The sequence below is a fragment of the Sinocyclocheilus anshuiensis genome, unplaced genomic scaffold (genome assembly GCF_001515605.1).
Source record: "Sinocyclocheilus anshuiensis isolate Anshui unplaced genomic scaffold, SAMN03320099.WGS_v1.1 scaffold1425, whole genome shotgun sequence".
NCBI classification, from domain to species: Eukaryota; Metazoa; Chordata; class Actinopteri; order Cypriniformes; family Cyprinidae; genus Sinocyclocheilus; species Sinocyclocheilus anshuiensis.
In genome coordinates this window covers 1,492,427-1,500,629 of record NW_015551044.1, presented here as the reverse complement: position 1 = coordinate 1,500,629, position 8,203 = coordinate 1,492,427, and the positions used below count along the sequence as shown (strand labels likewise).

General features: G+C 37.4%; 1 long non-coding RNA gene across 1 annotated transcript; it reads right to left on the bottom strand.

The window, feature by feature from the left end:
• Window positions 1-1,926: 1,926 nt before the first annotated feature.
• On the bottom strand, window positions 1,927-3,324 carry LOC107661639 (uncharacterized). Its single transcript, XR_001631126.1, has 3 exons — window positions 3,159-3,324; window positions 2,811-3,000; window positions 1,927-2,495 (listed from the first exon to the last, which is right to left on the bottom strand). It is a non-coding gene; the product is annotated as an uncharacterized LOC107661639 (long non-coding RNA).
• Between the last annotated feature and the right edge of the window lie 4,879 nt (window positions 3,325-8,203).

The window sequence follows — 8,203 nt, the reverse complement described above, 5'->3', positions numbered from 1 at the left end:
AGAGTGTCTGTACATGTGGAAACCGTCTGTGCCTTTGTCCTTCACTGCTCACTCTTCTCATTTGAGCTCGGTGCGATTCATCACAGCCTTCGAGGGAATCTCCAGCATGGTTGGCTCAGATTGTTTGCGCTGAATTCGCTCCAAGTGCAGAAAGGCTTAGTCTAAATGTTGTTAGATTTCCTGATAAATGTCATCAGTAAATGACCTAATCTCTTGGCATTAGCCCTCAATGTCTGTTTGCAGAAGGCTGTGGAGATGCAGATGGATTTTTGACTGAAAATCATCTCTAAAGAGCAGTTAGAGTGACTAATCTATTATGTTCTTGTTTACGCTAGTCTCTCATCATAGATTTAAAATCACACTTTATATTCCTAATCTAAAGGTAAAAAAAATTTAAAAGGTATGTGTGAAACAAAACGGGTCTCAAATAAGCTCCGGTCAACCTCAGGGACCTTTTTTTTTTTTTATTAAAATGTGATTATTTACACAATAGAAAAAATATGAGAATATCTAACTGGAAACGCAAACCAACAAACACCACAGAATCCATCACTTCCATTACTTACTGATGTTTGTGCTGTTGTTTTCCCTCCAAAATGATGTCACTTCCTGGAGGATGATGTCATTAACAAATTAAAGGTCTTAAAGGGATATTACGAACGACTAACAATAGACTTTATATTAAGAGAAAGTGAAAGTGAAAACATTTGGTGTATCAGAGTTGTGCACTGGATTGTATTATGTTTGTCTGAAACATTTCAATCAGAGGAAAGAACAAAATTAAATACAACTGGTAACACCCAATGAAGCTAAACCAAGTTTTCCTCCAATATTAAAACAAATATGGTTGGGGGGGTGTTGGAATGACCCCTCAATATAAGCAGGTTTTGTGAACACGACTGAAATCCTTCATTGTCAAGAGGAACATCAGCCTCACAGTGTAGCGTATAGAACTTGTGATGTTTTTTCTTTAGCATGATCTGAAGATCATACATAAAAGCACTGTGGCGAGCGATTAAATATTTCAAGTTCTGCCTCTGGTGTGACAAAATTAAACTGCATAAACTTAGCAAAATTGTTGTTTCTGATTTCAAAACTTCCCAAGGTGAACTATTGAATTCTCAGACTATTGTATATTCAAACGAACCTACACTCTAAAAAATGCTGGGTTAAATACAACTCAGCGCTGGGTAAAATATGGACAAACCCAGCGATTGGGTTGTTTTCAACCAAAAGTTGGGTTAAATATTATTAAATATTTATTAATTTAATATTATTATTATTAATATTATTACTTGCCCTCTTCATTGCCCTCCACCCTTTCCCAGTCTTAATGAAATTATTATTATTATTGTTATTTTTAATATTGTTGCTAATAACATTTGTTGTCTTTTTTCTTCATTTTTAAAGTTATACACTCTAAAAAATGCTGGGTTAAATACAACCCACCAGCACTGGGTTGTATTTAACCCAGCATTTTTTAGAGTGTACTACTTATATCTGTTATTAATCTAAGATACTATTTCATTTGTATGCTTCCTCCCCCACCTCTAGACACAATGACACATGCACGCACGTGCACATGCATGCTCACAGACACATGAATGCAAATACAGGAGCTAATCAGAATGGACAGGTTGTATTTAACCCAGCATTTTTTAGAGTGTAGCCTGTACTTACCTGTAGCAGGGTTACATATACTATATGCGAACTGAGCTTTGCAAACTGAATTAGTTTTTTTTTTTTTACCTGTGTATTATGTGGTTGTCTTCAGCAATGCTTTGAACAAGACACACAGAACATGTCTGTATCAATTTGTCAACAAGTAAAGAAAATGAAAGATTAAAATCATATAACCAGATTATTTATCAGCAGTTTTATTGTTTTTACAGATGCAGAATTTGAAATCAGAAAAGCAGTTAGGTAACTGTTAGACAGCTGTTAGATTCTACAAATGATTCTACAAAATAAAGCATTAGTTTGCAAAAAAGTGGAATAAAAATGAGCCTTTAACCTGTGGTTTAAAATGTCAACCCAGCATTTTACAACATGGTTTCCATTCTTATATATGGTCACATAGGATAATTGAATTTGCATACATTTAAGACAGCATACCAAATCAATGTATTCATACAGTGTGTCATGATTTGCTGTTTATGATGAAATAAGAAATCATTTTAGAGTACAATACATACGCAATGAAAATCAATGGTGTTCAATTTTACACTCTGTATATTACAGGTAACACTTTTCTTACACTGTAACTGATCTGGTTTTAACAGTCTTTTTCAATCGTGGTTTTCTGGTTGTTTTGTTCAGGTACTGTCAATACTCTGGCTTATTCCCGTTGCCCCGTAAATGTTTTCAGGATTCATCCTGTTGTATAATGCTGTATTTGCATTGCTCCTCTGGTTGCACCATTTTTTCAGATGTGCAACAGCTGTAGTAAGGAAGGCTAGTAGCAGCATACAATGTAACAGCAAAAAACCTACAAGCTGGGATCATACCAAAATATGTGATTAGTTTCATGATATTCATTCATTATATTTATTAAGGCAGTAGTTGTGCAGTGACAGTACTGGTATGTAATTACTCCAATGATATTCACAGATCAAATACTTTGATTTGCTGATTATGACACGTGCGATTAATTAGTGAAAATCATTATAATGGATGTTTCAATCCTGCCCTAATGGTAGTAATGCATGCTAAATGAAAGATCAGGAGATCAGATTTATACTGTACAGTACATTCAGAATTATTTCAAACCGTTTTGCAGTGTTGCCACAAGTTGTTGTATTTTTACTTACCTTAGATTGGAAAAATTCTGGAGTGGACTGAAGTACTTTCACATCTATTGTGTTGTTACATGGAGGATGTGGTGAAAATACTGCACATGCAACGTATCTACCGTCAATAAGAAGTAACACAATCCACAAAAAAGCTGAACATGAGAAGGTCTTGATCAGCATGTAGCTTTGTTGCTCATATTCAGCTGAACTAAACAATTGATGAAGCACGACCAAGAAGAAAAGAATAGGAATCAAAAAATGAAAAAAGACTTCAACATTTCTGTAATCCTTATAGCAAGAACACACAAAGTCTTCTTTCAGCATTTTTTCAGCAACGGCAAGAATGACAGCACTGAGGGCATTTACCTTCAGTGTTTCTTGATCAAAAAATGAAGATATGAAGATAAACAGTCTTTAATAAATCCACAGACAGGTAATTCCATGCAAGGAAACGCTGGTGACACACATAACATTGACGTTGCCTGACAAACTCAAACTGAACAGACAGAAACTGAAAAACACAGACCAAACTAGGATAATAACAAGACACACCTGAACATAATGAGGAAATCAAATCAATAACCATGACAACAAACAGACCGGGGAAAAGGTGCAAACTGAAAGTCCAAACTAACAGAAACCTTGACACATGTATTACACTGTGGGACATGCAAGAATTTTGCTGAACGCGGAAGTCTCGTCTGCCTCATAACAGAAGGATGCTTTACATTTCCGGTCTCTGGTGTTTCTAGTCAAATTAATACACATCTTAACCCTGCACACATTTTTATATTTAATTTTAGTTGAATTAATTCAGTTGATCTTTTTACCCCATTTTAACATGGATTTCTATGGAGGCCGGAACACGACAGCATCCAAACGGAAGTTAGAATCCATCATGGCATCTCTCATTGGTTACTCAGGAAAAAGGTGGATAGCTGGAGACACTAATTAAAGATGAACTCGATAAACATGACCACAGGCAAAATTTCCAGCTGTTTGCTGATCACTCAAAACTTACTTTCATGAACACTCCTCTAAGGTGTCAACATACAATTGATTTCAGTAGAGTTAGGCATTAGCATGCTGCTAAGACAACAACACAATAGTCTTAAAAAGCATCAAAATACACCCAATATGGCAAAAACAAGTACAGATATGTTTAAATATTTCAAACTACACTCCAAATGGAGAAAGCCTAAATGTTGTTGGATTTGCTGATAAATGTCATCGGTAAATTACCTAATCTCTCAGCAAGAGCCTTCAATGTCGGTTTGCAGAAGGCTGTGGAGATGCAGATGGATCTGAGGGAATTTTTGACTGAAAATCTTCTCTGGACCAGTTAGATTTAAGCACTAATTAATTGTGTAAGATGTACCCCAGGCTCAGGTCCTTCCCGTCAGCAAGGTTAGGACATACACCACCAAAAATGAGGCTAAAATCAGGTTGCAGGTTACGGTCTGCAGGCACCAAAAAACTAATTTATTTCAATATCCTGTAATAAAACAGCCAGCAAGACACACAAAACATAGATAGACAGTCATATGTGCTTTGAATTTGATTTAAAATTAACCTGATAAATATCAAACTCCAAACATTTTCTGTTTTTTCCCTAGTTGTTTTAATGTTCGCTCCCCACAGTTGTTGACTTACAATCGATTTCAGCATGTTGCATAAGTGCTAATAAGATCATAGTAAAATTTGCAATCAAAAGCAACATCAGCATCATAGTCAAACTGCTTTTTTTAGTGTGAGCTCAAAATCTCACATGAAAGCACAAAGTTGTCGCCTGTGATGTTAATTGAACATGTCTCACTGACTGTCTGCACTCCACCCTGTGTGTCCACCAGCACTGATCTGAGAACAGCGCTCATGTGTCTGTGCGAATACGTGTGGCTGCTTAAAACTGATCCAGAGTCAGAGCCTGTGTGTGTGGTGGTTGTTAATTATGTGCGGCCGCAGACAGCATGTTTTGAAGGGCAGATCTGAGGCTGTGAGTCGAGTAATTCAGATTCACACAGACTTCATGTTCTAAAATAATGAGAGGCCATTAAAGAAGAGATTCTCAGGAATAGTCACGTCGGAGTATATTTAGACTAAATGACTCAAATGAAGAAAACTAAGAGAAAATTACAGTAAATAAGACTATAAGACTAATTTGAGTGTGCTATTTTGTGTTGCATTTAATGTAAATGTAACAAAATATGTTCTAAGAATGTTTTGCTAACATTTCCATTAAGTTATTCATGTCATGATTATGAAGGTGTCATGTCAGTCTTATGCACACCCCTTCAAGTAAAGTGTTACCAAAACTTTAATTCTGAATGTTCTTTCAACATTCAAAATGCCCATTTTTTAATTATTATTTTAAAAACCTTTTTGCTTATACAAAGATTCCATTTATCAGCATGTTCCATTTATAATTTTGCAAACATTATGGGAATGTTAGGTTCTCTGAACATTCTAAAACGTCTTTAAAAGTGTTAGATGAACTCAAATGTAAAAAATAAATAAATAAATAAAATCTATGAATGATGAATAAATAACGTTGTTGTGCTAATTTTGAGAAATTTAATAAGTTTGAACAAACATTCCATTAATGATACTAGAAGAATTTTGTTCATAAATTTGAGTTGCAAGAATGTTTAGCCAAAGTTCTGAGAATGTTTCCTGGTAGATGGGGATTTTGCACGTAGGTAACACTGTAAAAACTGGCTTGAAAACAAGAAAAACTGTATTCAGGAACAACTTGACTCCAACTAAAAATTTGCGGTATGACCTAAAAATTGCCATCACATCTGAGAGTGTCTTTCAGTAGCACATTAAAAGGAACACTCCACTATTTTTGAAAATAGGCTCCTTTTCCAACTCCCCTAGAGTTAAACAGTTGAGTTTTACCGTTTTCGAATCCATTCAGCCGATCTCCGGGTCTGGCGGTAGCACTTTTAGCTGTAGCTTAGCATAGATCATTGAATCTGATTAGACCGTTAGCATCTAAACAAACTAAACAAACTTCACGTTCTCTTGGTGAGTTTAAACCCTTCAACTGAATATCAGTGGGGAAGGTCAAAGGTCATATTCTCGGTCAGGAAACAGCCGAGAGTGAAACTACGCTTTTACGCTTTTAAGATTTACAGCTAAAAATGCAGATCGGTTCTGTCCTGTGATTTTCTAGGCCGATATGGCTAGGAACTATACTCTCATTCTGGTGTAATAATCAAGGAACTTTGCTGCCGTACCATGGGTGCAGCGCCTGAAAATAGTCCCAGTTAGGTAACTTCCAATAAGCCTATTTTCAGGCGCTGCGTAATATCATTTTTGAGCGAGATGCTAACAGTCTAATCAGATTCAATGATCTATGCTAAGCTAAGCTAAAAGTGCTACCGCCAGACCCGGAGATCGACTGAATGGATTCGAAAACGGTAAAACTCAACTGTTTAACTCTAAGGGAGTTGGAAAATGAGCCTATTTTCAAAAATAGTGGAGTGTTCCTTTAACTTGGTGGAGTTTGTTAGTCGGTCAGAACACACGTTGGACTCATTAGATTCCCTTTTGAAACAGGACATTGAGTTCCTAAAAGTGACTCCAGCTATAAGATGTTCATGTCTGTGCCAGTAATAGATGTTATAAAAAGCCCTCCACACATCTGGAGCTTCATCAGCCTTCGTGAATGAGCGTGAGAGGTTTCTCCAGACCTGGTTTAAAGTGTTACGTGTTCTTCCACCAGTGAGCGGTGTGGAATCTCTGCGGTGGAAGGACCCCCAGTGGACATGACCACATGGAACAAAGCCACGCATTGACTGAGTCAGCATTATTTCATTCAGCTGTTTTCCAAAAGCATTCGAGATGTTCTACAGCAGCTTCAGTTACTCTGAAGATTCCAAAAAGTGTCAAAGAATTACAAAAATGCTGCTGAATAATTCTGAAAATATACAGTGATGAATAAACAAAAAGTGATCAACAAGAACTCATTTCTGTGTAATTTAAAAAGTTTGCGTTCTCTTTGGAATAAATACCACTTGGTTTGAGATTTTGTCCAAATGCTTTCTATATGTAGTTTAGTCACATTCTGTCTCCAGCATTGCTGAGCTACTGTAAAGCTGCAGGAGATCATGACATTAACCTCCTCAATGAACATCAAACCCACCATAAGAGGAGCTCATTCTGTTTTAAATGAAATTTTTCTGTCATTTCTCCAGATCAGTGGATGAATGACAAACCGGTCCCTGCTGAAATGTTCCAGAGCATCTGCTTCATACCAGCCCAAGACTGCGGTCAAATAAACTGAGAGCACATGCTGTTCGGAGGAACGTCTGTGACTCAGAGAACACGCAGATCCTCCATATCATTCAGCACATACAGTCCTTCACTAACAACTACCCATGAGCCTTTAGTGCTGCTAAAACTCACTAAACAAACTTCACGTTCTCTTGGTGAGTTTAAACCCTTCAACTGAATATCAGTGGGGAAGGTCAAAGGTCATATTCTCGGTCAGGAAACAGCCGAGAGTGAAACTACGCTGATAATGAGAAGATTTACAGCTAAAAATGCAGATCGGTTCTGTCCTGTAATGGCAATTTTAAAGGCCATTAATTTAGCAAACTCACTCACCTTTCAGCACATGTGCCCAACAGATGCTGTGTTGCTTTCAGAAGCTCCCAAAGATTCCCATCATGCTGAAGGAGATACTGTATATCTGTGTAAACATGCTTGGTATCATTTAGACAGACGGACGGACGGATGGATGGATGTGTAAAGAAGGTTCAGGTTGTTCCTAAACTTAAACTTCCAGCCTCACCTCTCGCTCTGATAGTGTAATGTGTGTTGGTTAGGGAGCGTGTGGTATGATGTATGATAAATGTCTTGTTAACTTTTGGCAGCTCACACTCGGAAATTCTGAATACAGCAGTCTCAAGCGAACACACTGTGAACTCTAAACACACACACACACACACACACACACACAGAGAGAGAGCGTTTCCCTCTCCCCACTGAATGGACATAATTATATGGCAAAGAGACATTCACACAACTGTTTTCCCCCCAATACAAACCCACTTTTGATTACGTTATTCCCACAAAGGCATGCTGGGCAGAGCAGGACGCCGGAGCTGCTCGGATTGCTCCATACAGACCTGAGAGAGAGAGGGTTGGAGGTTTGTGTTCTCTTTCTGTACAGAGGGGTGATGGAACAGACGGGAAAAGCCATATGGTCTAGAATCTTCTCCGATACATAAACAGAGAGAGAGAGAGATAGATAGACAAAAAGTGGTACAATTTCCATTTGACCTCTTCTTGTACTTACTTTAAGTCAGTGTTTGTGGATGTTAGTGTCCAATCAAGTGAATTTTGAGCTATTAGATTTTCTAAAATACCATCTAAAATACTGTGGCATGAACCATCTGTCAAAA